This window comes from Saccopteryx leptura, chromosome 7, assembly GCF_036850995.1.
Source record: "Saccopteryx leptura isolate mSacLep1 chromosome 7, mSacLep1_pri_phased_curated, whole genome shotgun sequence".
Classification (NCBI taxonomy): domain Eukaryota; kingdom Metazoa; phylum Chordata; class Mammalia; order Chiroptera; family Emballonuridae; genus Saccopteryx; species Saccopteryx leptura.
The window spans coordinates 98,980,144-98,993,254 of record NC_089509.1 but is presented as its reverse complement, the minus strand read 5'-3'; positions in this window follow the sequence as shown (position 1 = coordinate 98,993,254).

The following is a 13,111-nucleotide window of genomic DNA, read 5'->3' as shown; positions in this document are numbered from 1 at the left end:
CCAAATGGCTTTAAATAATTGAAATTATTATAGTTTATCTATTATAATTATAAAAGATGGTTAGAGGAAAGCCTCTCACAAGGCCTTGTGTTTTTTAAATGAAGAATTTCCTTTAAAGGTTACAATCCTGGCCTCTTTCCACCCCATCACTCACCCCTTCTGAGAATGCGGGAAGAAGCTTACCTGTGCGGCTGTATGTCAACGTCTCCTACTTCTGGCTTCCGTGTCTTCTCTGGATCAGCCTGCCTGCGGTAAACACGTTTTCAGCTCTTCAGTGCTGAGCGTTGCGACACCAGGCTGCAGAGTGACAGGCCAACTCTTGCTCAGCATGTCAGGGCTCCAGTATGTTAGCCTATTTGCAAGAGTGGAGTAGAAGAAAGCCCATTGTGGCAACATATTGAAATATGCCTCTAATCTAGCTTTTACCAGTAAAAGCTAATATTTTATCGCCATCTTTCAGAGTCCAATGTTTAGTTCCCAATGAATCCTTGACTTGATCAAGGAAAGAGAGTGTTTATTTATGAATTACAAATTTTGAGGCCCTGGCCGGTTGGCTCAGCGGTAGAGCGTCAGCCTGGCGTGCGGGGGACCTGGGTTCGATTCCCGGCCAGGGCACATTGGAGAAGCGCCCATTTGCTTCTCCACCCCCACCCCCCTCCTTCCTCTCTGTCTCTCTCTTCCCCTCCCGCAGCCAAGGCTCCATTGGAGCAAAGATGGCCCGGGCACTGGGGATGGCTCCTTGGCCTCTGCCCCAGGCACTAGTGTGGCTCTGGTCGCGCGGAGCGACCCCCCCCCCCCCCCAGGGGCAGAGCATCGCCCCCTGGTGGGCAGAGCGTCGCCTCCGGTTGGGCATGCCGGGTGGATCCCGGTCAGGCGCATGCGGGAGTCTGTCCGACTGTCTCTCCCCATTTCCAGCTTCAGGAAAAAAAAAAAAAAAAAAAAAATTTGAGAAAAGAACAAGAAGTAGCATTTGGAAGACTAAAATAACATGGTTTTTATAATCTTGGGGTATTTTGAATTTGATCCTAGTGCTTTTAGGTAGCTCCTGGTATGCCTTGTGCTTTGAGGTTTGCTGTTGGGTTTGCGGACTTGTAGATGGTCTGACTCATGTGGGCCAAGTGCATGTATCAGTAACCATGGGTGGTGTGGTTGGTTCTCAATGTCTAGTTTCATGAGACAATTTCTTAGACAATTCACAACATTAAATTCTAAAACTCAGATTTTCCCTAGAAATTGCTCATAAAAAATAAAGTTTCTTGAGGTATATAAGAAACAAGGCTTTTCCTTTCATAATTTTCTTACGACTTCAAAATAATGGTTCCATACTTTGAAGTCACCTTGGTTACCTATCTATACATTGTTCCCTCCTTTGTAGAAAACAAGCTTTGGGAAATTAAATATAATTTAAACTAAATTATATAGCAAGCACTTAAGAAAGTACTTGTCACATATTAGGTACTCAATTAAATCCACACTCATAATATTTGAAATTTTCAAATTTCTCAAAAACATTATTTTTCTAATTTTAAGCAAATAATTGGGTTTAAAACATCTCTTTAATTTCTTTACTATCCAAATCCTTTAAACTAATGCAATATAGATATATGGTGTTTAATGTGTCAAGGAAAAACAACTCAGATGGTTATTTTCTGGTGTTTTCAGTCATTTAATGCTCACTGGAAATATAGGCTCTAATGAAAAGAAGTGATTGATGGACCTTTTCTTCCTACCAAACCACCTATGGACTATCTCTATGGCTTTCCTTCTAAGTCAGGTTATAGGCAAAGGCTATAAAAAAAGATCCAAAACTATTGATCAGTACTTTTCTACCTGCATGCAACACAGAATTGTTGCTTTTCTATTCCCTCCTCTCACAACAATAATAAATCATTTCTCTATCTTTGCCATAGCTAAGAATTACTCATGGGGTTTTTTGTTTGTATTTTGTTTTGTTTTGTTTTTAGAGAGAGAGACAGACAGGAAAGGAGAGAGATAAGAAGCATCATCAACTCATAGTTGCAGCACTTTAGTTGTATAGTGACTACTTTTCATATGTGCCTTGATGGGGGAAAAGGGGTGAGGTCCAGCCAAACCAGTAACTCCTTGCCCAAGCCAGTGACCATGGGATCATGTTAATGATCCCACGCTCAAGCTGGCAACTCAAGTCAGATGAGCCTGCACTCAACTGGGCAACCTTGGGATTTCGAACTTGGGATCTCTGTGTCCCAAGTCAATGCTCTACCCACTGTGCAACCATCAGTCAGGCTAGAATTACTAGTTTTAACAGGACTGTGGTCAAGAGTGGTGATGTTATTCTATATAATCATCTCTAATAATTTTAGAGTCACTTAAGAATTTTTTTTTTTCAGAATATCAGTTTTGCCTTTTAGTTTTTTCTGGAAACACAGAAAACTTACATGTTAACATCAGGGAAATGTCTACCTATTCAATGGCAATTCATAAGCAGAAAAAGAGTAACATACTACACTGACAACTCAGTTTTCCATGCACTGATGTTACACAACATCTAATTTAATGTTAACAAAATAAATCTTTGTCAAGCAATGAAAGACACCTAATATACTCATCTTCTATTTTTAAAATTCACTTCTTATTAAACTTATATAAATGGCAAGTCATATGCAATGGAATTAAATGCTTATATACGAGTTGTATATATGATATCATTTGGTAAAAAATATAGACATTTAGCCTGACCAGGCAGTGGCTCAGTGGATAAAGTAACAGCCTGGGACACTGAGGACCCAGGTTCAAAATCCAAAGATCACCAGCTTGAGTGCAGGCTCACCAGCTTGAGCTCAGAGTCACTGGTTTGAGCATAGGATCATAGATGTGACCCCATGGTCGCTGGCTTGAGCCCAAAGATCACTTGCTTGAAGCCTAAGGTTGCTGGTTTGAGCAAGGGGTCACTGGCTTGACTGGAGCTGCCAATCAAGGCATGTATGAGAAAGCAATCAATGAACAACTAAGAGACTACAACTATGAGTTGATGCTTCTTATCTCTCTCCTTTTTCCTGTCTGTCTGTCCCTATCTGTCTGTTTGCCTCTCACTCTCACTAAAAAAAAAAAAAAGACATTTTACTTATTGCTATTAAATAAATCATGAAAAAAAAAGAAAAACAAAAAACAAATGACAAAAACCAAGAAGTTCTAAGGCTATCCCTAAGAAAATAAATCAACTTTCAAATTATACTATATATATATATATATATATATATATATATATATATATCTCACAATAATACTGTTATTAAGTTCTTAGTCCCTGCTTGTACTACTAATTCAAGAGATGCTTCTCTATATGAAAGACTTAAACTTTATAAGATTCTAAAACTTTGTAAATTCAAAGAAAAATACATTTATAATCTTTAGAACAAAATTATTCAAAACCCAGAATTCTTAATTCAGGTATTACATGGAGTTTATGGTGCTTTCATATTCCATTAATCTTGACAAAAAGGTTATATGATACAGATATATTTTACATGATTATAAACATGAACACGAGTGCTTCATTATAAATTTAAAAATATTTGCTAATAATATCTCACCCCATTTTTGTCATTAAAATATTTTTTGTTTCTTCTATTATGAAAAAGTGTATCTTAAAGAATATAAAGATTGAGATAAGTTTTTTTTCTTATAATTTAGATTTTAGTTTTATAAATATTTTTGCCACTAAGCAAAAGCCCCTGTATAGTAATGTACAGAATTTATTTTGAGGTTTGAATGCCTAATAATGCATGTTTAATTTGATACAATGAACATAGCTATAATTACAATCTAGAAGAAAGAATATTCTCTATACTTAAAAAAGAAGTCTTCAATTACCAAATAAGCTGCATTATATTTCATTAACTTAAAACATATAACTCCAGTTTAAGCCTGAAAAGTAATGAAACCTTAAAAACATGACAACAATTAAGTCAAAATGCAAGCATTAAAAGTGTAATGCAGTCATCCCCCACCCCCGGCAGGTTGGCTCAGTGGTAGAGCGTCAGCCCAGAGTGTGGGAGTCCCGGGTTTGATTTCCTGGTCAGGGCCATCCTTAGCACCCAGGGCCAACTTGCTTGAATGAGCCATGGCTACAAAAGTGGGAGGGGTGGGGGAGAGAAAGGGGAGGGGGAAGGTGGAGAAGCAGATAGCTGCTTCTCCTGTGTACCATGAATGGGAATCAAACCCAGAACTTCTATACGCTGGGCTGACACTCTACTATGAGCCAACTGGCCAGGGCCAATAAATTCTTGTAACAATTTAGTGTTCAGTATTCATCCACTGACCTACCCTACCCTGATATATAAACATGCTCAGTAATATAAAACCTTATTGTTTTGCTTCTCCGATCACTGAGGCTACCTGTGACAGCTTGTTGCTCCATAAGAAACACAGCACCGTATCCCTCTTGCCACTGACCAATCCTAGCTCTCTTTGAGACCTAGAAATTCCAGCTCAAAGATCACCTCTTCTAAGAAGGCTTTTTTTTTTCCTTTAACTGGTTTTGCTCTTCCCCATTTGCACCTCCAGAGTGTTTATTGTAGATATTTATGAAACATATCCAGTGGTGGGATTTATTACCCTAATGACTGGTTCTCTGCCTTAGTGACCGTTTTAAGTATAAAAAAGCAATATACTAAAAGGTAGTTTATTTTTTCATGCATTTAATACTTAAATAAGAACAATAAAGGAGGTACACAAAACTAGATCATGCTATAAGAAAGAATTTAAAAATATAAATTAAAAAGTATTATATAATACCTGACAAAAAACAATACAAGTTGTCACCCCCTGGTTGTTTGGCACTTTTTCTATTTACGTTATGTGTTTGTTTACTGACGTAACTAATGCAAGGTAATTAAAATGTAGTATATATTTCATCAAAGGTATAATGAGTTTTATGAAATGAATAAATAAATATTACAAGCATAGTTCCATCAATTTTTTTCACCTGTGGACAGAATGAACACTACTATAGGCACTTAGAATATGCTGTTGCATATTTTAATGTTAAAAAGGAATAAGGAATGTAAATGTGTGATTTCCACACTGGGCGGCTGCCCAGGCGCCAACCTCAGATAGAACCCTGATTACAAGTGCCATTTTAACAATCGGTTCGCCAAACTCAACAAAAAATTAGGTATTAGTTCTGCCAAACCGGTGCGAACTGGCTGAATCCCACCACTGAATTTATCTTACTCTGTCTTCAATTGATAAGTTTACATTTTCTAATTAGTGAACACTGACCGAAGATCCTAAAATCTTAGGTAATATTCCAAAGTCAAAAAAAAATCACTGTTTTATTTCTCATTCATCTTTTAAATGACTTCTTCTTAAAAGGAAAACCAAAGCAAAAGTTTGTCCCAGACTGGAAAAGAGAAAAAGTTTCCATTTCAATCTGAGTAGCTCAGTGTCTCCTAAACACGCAACATCACTTTCAGGCCTTGTGTCTAGAATTCAGCTAGTTAAACTGGATAATAACCTCTGGATAGTTTTGTCTCAACTGTCAAGGTAATTGCTTCACTTCTTATATTCAATGAGTAATAGATGCCTGCCTAAATATGGTTAGTATTAAAGTTTAGTGATGAAATGTATAAATTCCTTCTGTACTAAATTTCCTATTAACATTTTAACCTACATTTCTAATTTCCAAGTTTAAAACAACAAAAACATGCATTCTTATATAAATGGCTGGTTTAGAAGCTCTCGGGCGGCCCAGGGGTCCTGAGAAAGCTGAAGTGTGGAGAGCTTACTGAGCATGTGGCTTTCTCTCTACAGATGTTGCCAATTAAAATGAGTTTTTCCTACTTTTTTGTTTCTCTCTTCCTTTTCATTATAGAATGAACTTTCCCCTCTATATCTTCCTCCTCATCTCCTTTCTAGAGCTGTTAGCAGGAAGTTACAAATTTCATTCCAAAAAGATGTTTGAAACGGTACCTATGAGAAAGTTGGTAATTTTCCACTAGTATAGGATTGTATAATCAACCCCTGAAATTGTGTTGATGGAGGATACGGTTGGATACATGTACATATCATACACATCTACTTGACGGCTGTGCGACAATAATGTCACATTCTAAGTTGTGAAATACGCTCTCTTTTAAGAAAAACTGCAATACATAATAAAAGAATAACTCATTTTGGAATTGTTGGTTCGGGCCAGATACTATATGTGAGAGAACTCACAAAATGTTTTAGAATTTTGCAACTTGATCAGCCTTCTAAGTGTAAGAATTATTTATTTTAAACCATTTTTATGTCTAAGATCTTGATAAAGAAAGTCCATTGAGGTGTTAGACATTTCCTTAAGAATTATTTGTGAATCCAGTAGGTTTTTTTTATGAGTGGAAAAATGTCATGAAAAATGTTTCATCAAAAAAAAAAATGTTCCATCATATGTATGGAAAAAAAGGAATACATTAATAACATCATTAAAATTCCACACAGCAAGTGTTTTCTTTCTGAATTAAAGAAGAATAAGAGCAAAAGACTCAATTACTAATTAATAAATCTGGGGACCATTCCCTATATCTTTCCACAGAAGCTCTGTGAAGCTCAGTATTTTACACAGGATGGAAGTTGAAGAATTATGGTATCCAGAGTAGATTTAAGCAATCCATCTTACAGATATCACTTATTAAAATTTGTACTTTGTAGTCTCTGAGGACTGGCTCCCCCAATCATTCACAATGTCATTTCTCTTTCCTTCCCCCCCCTATGTATTTTAGAAAACTTAAATACTATCTTAATAGTAGCAGTAACCATGTGACATACATAGTTCTGCTGCTCATTGAGAAATAGGCTAAAGTTCTTGGGAAGGACCATCTTTCCTGTATTTAAAGGTAGGGACAAGGACAAAGCTTTCTGCCCTTTGACTTTTAGCATTCTCTTTTTTTATTTTCCTACCTGTCATGGATACGATGTCTGAAAATGCAGCAGTGCGTTTTATAATTATAAGGACAAAAACAATGCACTAATGATAACACACTAAGGATAACAGACCAGGAAGAAAAAAGAAAAGAAATCAGAAGGTAAAAGGGTTTGCTTAAGAAAGTCTGCCAGCCCTGCAAGGCATGAGACAAAGAAATTCCTTTGTTTTTAAATGAATGTTAATCATTTTGCCTCCTGTCAGCTGAACACATCCTGATAATTTGGCACCTCAAGACTGCATTGCCGTAGTACCAAAGTCTAAGATGTGGGACTGCTCCAGTGAAGAAAATAGAGGTGAGAAACCCAATCATTGTAGGCTGGAAAGTTATCAACTTTGGCAATGTGTTGGTGAAATGTTTGTTCAAGTTCAAAGATATGGTATATGTAGATCACATACCTGTCAACAGGACAGCTTAATGGGTATATTCTTGGGTCCTTGTTATAGTTATACATTACTGTCAAGCCTAGAATAGTTGGATACTCAATATCCACATTTCCACCACCTCCATACAGACAATTAAGCAACACTATCAGGTAAGAAGGACGGAAGATGCTCTCCCCAGGGTTGCCATATACTCTCAAATTAGCAGCAGCCAATGAAATGGACTTGGCCTTTTGGCTGCTGGTGTTCTTCCTTCTGTGTCTTCAGGGCCCTTGAACAAAGCTCTTTTTAGAGAAGCACAGGCTGCTCACAATCGATCATGAATGGGGGCTGAGACTACAGACATTATTCAAGGGCTGTAGATATCTGTGTCATCATCTCCTATTGCTGTTGTAACCAATAGCCACAAACTAGGTGACTTAAAACAAGACAAACATTATCTTATGGTTCTGGAGGTCAGACGTTTGAAATGAGCTTCACTGGGCTAGAATCAAACTGTTGCCAGGACTGGGTCCTTCTGGAGGGTTGGGGAGAGGGCATGTTTCCTGCCTTTTCTGGCTTTCAAGGACACCTAGACTCCTTGATCATGACCCCATCCTCCACCTTCAAGGCCAGCAGTGCTGCATCTTCAGGTTTCTCTCTGACTCTGATGCTTTTCATCATCACATGTCCTCAGACCTTCCTGCCTCCCTCTCTCTCTTAGATGGTCCCTTGTAATTACACTGCGCTCACTCGGATAATCCAGAATAATCTTCTGATCTCAAGATCATTAATCACATCTGCAAAATCCTTTTTGCCATATGAAAGTAACATTCCCAAATTCTGGTAATTAGGACATGGACATTGATGAGGGGACATTATTCTGCCTAACTATATTCCTTTAATCTTCATCAAAAATAAAGATGAAAATGATGGTGATTTAAACATTGCCATGAAAATGACCCAATGTCCTTAGCTTCAACAGCCACATTATACCAGCTCTGTAAGGAAAAGTACATTTTAAAAAATCTGTAAAACATGTTGAGAGGTAGAAGTGACTTTTGCTTGTTTAAAAGTGACCCTTGCCTAAAACAGATACAATTTAGCATCGTTGGGATTCATGTGTGATTTTCATTTAGCAACAACATAGAAGTTGTCAGGCTATAAATAATATTTATTTTTATATGTACTAGAACATAACAAAATAACTCTTTTTATTATTGATCTAAGGCCTATATAGTAAACGGATAGAAATTTTCTCTAGTTTAGCTCCCTAGCACAATACCTAACTATTATCTACTGTGTTAATCCTCTGGGTACATAAGTATATTTCACGGTTCATTCCTACAATCTGGTTATTCATAAAGAAGGGAAGTCACTAAGAATCTACAAGATGACAAAAGATAGGATTTGAGGGTGGCAACAAGAACAAGATGAATTAAAACAAAGAGTCTTTGATAAAGACTAAAGTATCAGAGAGGTTTGGAGGCTGATACAGAGAAAAAAATATATATATATGAAGTTAATATCAACCTCTTCATTTTACAGAGAGAAGTCACTGTTGGGAAAATAAAAATATTAATATCCAGACCAAGTCTCATAACAAAAACCACAGTTGCTGGAAGGCATTAGAGAAATTTCAAAACTAGCATTTGGATAGCTGTTAGCCATCATAAAGGACTAATAAAAAGTAATAATTCTGAAGCAATATAACACCTAATATTAATGCAAAATAATAACAGTAATGTTTTATATTCTCTGTTGTAATTGTGGAGTTAGATAAAACATATACTAATTTAAAATTTAGTAATACTTTTCTAATTTAGACAGATCAAAAATTTCCACTGCCCTGGCCGGTTGGCTCAGCGGTAGAGCGTCGGCCTAGCGTGCGGAGGACCCGGGTTCAATTCCCGGCCAGGGCACACAGGAGAAGCGCCCATTTGCTTCTCCACCCCTCTGCCGCGCTTTCCTCTCTGTCTCTCTCGTCCCCTCCCGCAGCCAAGGCTCCATTGGAGCAAAGATGGCCCGGGCGCTGGGGATGGCTCTGTGGCCTCTGCCCCAGGCGCTAGAGTGGCTCTGGTCGCAACATGGCGACGCCCAGGATGGGCAGAGCATCGCCCCCTGGTGGGCAGAGCGTCGCCCCTGGTGGGCGTGCCGGGTGGATCCCGGTCGGGCGCATGCGGGAGTCTGTCTGACTGTCTCTCCCTGTTTCCAGCTTCAGAAAAATGAAAAAAAAAAAAAATTTCCACTAACCCATATTTCTTATGTTTAGTTAAAAAAGTTTTGGACAAATTAATTTTCCTTTTGTCTAATACAACCTTTGGGTGTGTTTCTAAAACTAAGAAAATGCAAGGAATAATTATAATACTTGATAGCTTCACAACTGTTTCTATTCTCTCAGACATGGAAAAACAAAAGACATGCTAAGTATTTTTAGTTTGCATTTGCTCTTAGAGATAAAATGAGTACTATTAATTCATTGTAACCACTTAAGCTTTTAGATGTTGTTTGTCTCAGAAAACTATCAGATAATGTTATCATTTTAGTAACCCAATTTCCACTGAATTTGGTTCCCTGAAAGAAATCTATTTATCAAAATACACAAACAGTTATTTTCAAAACACGTAGTAAAAACGGCTATAGGTTCAACTTTGCTTTATTTGAACCACGGAGTTGATAGTGGGATCTGCCAGATTGCCACCAACCCTCCTACCTATCCATTCTTGCTCTGCTTCAAATGAAAAATTGTAACGTTCTGATATTAAAATAAAGTGCAAATGGGTAAATTTACCTGATTGGGGTTTCTATTCTATCAACTCCAAATTTATCAGTGTTTTTTCAATTGGAATATAGAATATTGATATGCCAAAATACATAGTACATTTTATAAGGTACAGAAATTAAGATTTCAGAGAATAAATATTCCATTTTAATATGTTGCATTATGCTACTATAATTCTGCAGTGGAAGAAAAAAGAAACTACTGCAGTGTGCAATAAAATCTTTGGAAGAAAAAAAAAAAAAGATGGGATACCCAACTTGAAGAGACCATAACACGTTAGCCTAGATCCTAGAAAACATGTTTGAGAGGTACATTTTATAAAGATCTTTAAAGTGAAAAACAGTGATTTGAGTAGTTCTCTAAGATCCATACCACTCAAAACAAACAAGTATGTGTCAAGCTGTCTGTGTGAATCTGTGGTCTAACATCATTGGATTATAAAATAGAATTCTATGTAATTTACTTGGATCTTTGTTTTCATACTGAAAAAGAATGATTTTCAGGCTATAAATGGAGAAACAACCCTGGACACAAGGGTGGATGCAACATGGCACTAGAATCGGAGATTTCTGGGTTCCAGCCGTGGCGCAGCACTAGGATCTACAAGTTACTTAGTATTTCTAAGCTATGTTTTTGTATCTAGATAAAACTTCTTTGATCTTAGTTTTCTAATGCTCCCACTAAAATTTAGTCTACAAAAACAGAGAAATAGAAACTGTCCAAAATATTCTATTGTATAAATTTAATAACAACCGATAACCAGAGACCTGTCAAGTTTGAGCTGGAGGTGGGGATGGGTGTTCAAATGTCTTGTGCAATGTGAAAGAGGATTCAGTGACAGTATCTGGGACCAAAAGAAGATGGGAAGATATTGTAATCTACCCAGCCATCTGTCCCCTAAATCAGACACAAGGATATAAACAAACCTATCAATGTTCCTTCCCTGAAAAAGCAGTGTTTCTGAAGGCAAACAGACTGTGACGATTTATTTATATAAAAATAAGTCTTTTCCGCATTAGTTTAGATTCTGTAACTAATAATTCAGAATTACTACACAGGGTAGAAAGTGAAAGTACCGGTGGTAGGGTTTATCACGGGAGATGTATATAGAAGTAAGAACCTTTATATTGGAAGACAAAAAAAAAGCCTGTAGTTTTTCTGATGGTCAATTGGTTTCTCAGAAACTAGCAGTGTGAGTAGAAGAAGGTCCCATTTTGGTCCAGCAGACATATTAAATGTCATCTGAACAACCAAATCAGGTTTAGGAGCTGTTTACACACACACACACACACACACACACACACACCTGTTCTCTAACAAAGGTATGAAAAGCAGGTTATGCCATGGCACAGGGAGCTAGAGAGTTTAGTTACTACAATTCATAAACTCTGTATGCTCTGTATGCTAGAAAATAGTCTGGTGGATTGCTCACCTTTAGAAAATAAATAAAAAGAAAACACCAATTGCAGTGAGTGCAACAACAGCTTTAGATCCCTCAGAAACACAACAGAAAGGAAACAGTGTTTGAAGTGAGAAATGACATCTCTGGAGGACAGAGAGGAAGACTGTATAATGGAAATGCAAGTAATATTTAGGATACAAAAAGGTATTAAATATGTAATTTCCAAGAAGAAGTAAAATGCTATGAAGAAAGACTACATCAATATGGAAAAAAAAATAAGGCAGTATAATAATTTAAAGACTGAAAATTCAGAGAGAACTTTGACTAAAAAAGGATCATATATACATATATACAACTTTAACAGCAGAATTAATGTTTGTATCATAGATAGTTAAAGCCAAATTTGCACTTGAAAGGTAATAAAGCCCAGTTGCCAAGAATATGGACTCTGGGGCAAGATTGTTTCAACTCTTACTAGTTTTGCGGTATTGGGCAAATTACAAAATCTGTTTGTAATTTGTCTCTGTTTCCTCACTATACAATCTGGAAATAATAATAGCTTCAATATAGAACTATTAGGAAGATTAAATAAATTAATAGTTTGAAGATTTAAAACAATAAGTTTTAGCTATTAATAATATCAAACGGGTAATGTGGCACATGTCATGAATAGGCACTCCTAGAATGCAGAAAAAGTTCAAGAAAATGTAAGGGTGAGGATTATCAGACTTATGGGTCACAAGTTCTTTAGAAGAAATGTACAATTGGAGAAAAATAAAAGTCAAGAACACATATTAAGATGCTTTTCCTGAGCTGAAAACAAACAAGCAAATAAACAAATATAAAATGACAAAAACTACCACCACAATGAAGACAACTACAAAAACTATAAGAACTGCAAATATTGGCTAATAGACTGTGTCTAATTCAATAGAAATGTAACAAAGGAATTCACTGAAATATCTTTTAAACAAAACAAAACTAAGTTAATCAAAAAATTTTCAGGGGAAAATATCAGTTGTAATCAAAGACAAAAAGAAGTCATGTTTCACTTTTCAACAATACATTTGAATAAAATGAAGTAGCATCTAAAGAATTTTGAGAGGAAAGAATTATAAATCAGACTCTTATTCTGCCAAATATCTTTCACATGTAAAGGTCAGAAAAAGACAGTGTAAGCTTTTCCACATCTCAGAAAGCACAGCATTACTAAGAAACATCTTGATAAAAAATGTTGAAAAGTATTTGGCAGTCAACAAAATATGAATCAAAATTAAGAATTCAGGTTTGGGGAATTTCAAGGCAGTAAGCCTTGATAAAAGTAAAACAGATTATAATGAGTATTGAATAAAATCAAATATAGGATAAAGTCAAGTAAGTGCTATACATGAATTCTGAAGTGAAACATAAAAATTAAATTATATTTTTGAAAATGAGTATGCACATTTTACAATAAATAAGAATTTACTGATAAAAGAGAAATTTACTAATAAGAATCTAAATCCAATATCTTTTTATAATGAACAGATGAAATTTATAAACTGTATCATTTTTATTTGATGGAAGAACATAAGCTAAATAATTTTTTTATAATTGTAACTCCCAGTAGAATCAGAAAGTA